Below are 335 nucleotides of genomic sequence, written 5' to 3' on the forward strand. Positions count from 1 at the left end.
GCCCCCGTGTCCCATCGTGGCCGCACTGGGAGCCAGGGGTTGGTGGCACGTGTCCTGTAGAGACACCGTGCTGATGTCACAGTGCTGCGGGGGGGACACCTGTGTGACATCACAGCCCCGCCTCGCCCCAGCGCTCACCCCTTTTGTGACGTCACGGCCGCAGATCGCCCATCCCGAATCCAAACCCAGCGCTGTGCCAGCTGCTGGGAAGAATATGAAACCTAGCGCCATAAACCCAGCACACCAGCCCAGCACAAAGGCTGGGAGCAGAGCCAGGACACTTCCAGCACCTCCCTCGGGACCCTCGAGGGTGTCCCCCGCCGGTGACCCCCCGC

Source organism: Geospiza fortis, unplaced genomic scaffold, assembly GCF_000277835.1.
Source record: "Geospiza fortis unplaced genomic scaffold, GeoFor_1.0 scaffold450, whole genome shotgun sequence".
Taxonomy (NCBI): Eukaryota; Metazoa; Chordata; class Aves; order Passeriformes; family Thraupidae; genus Geospiza; species Geospiza fortis.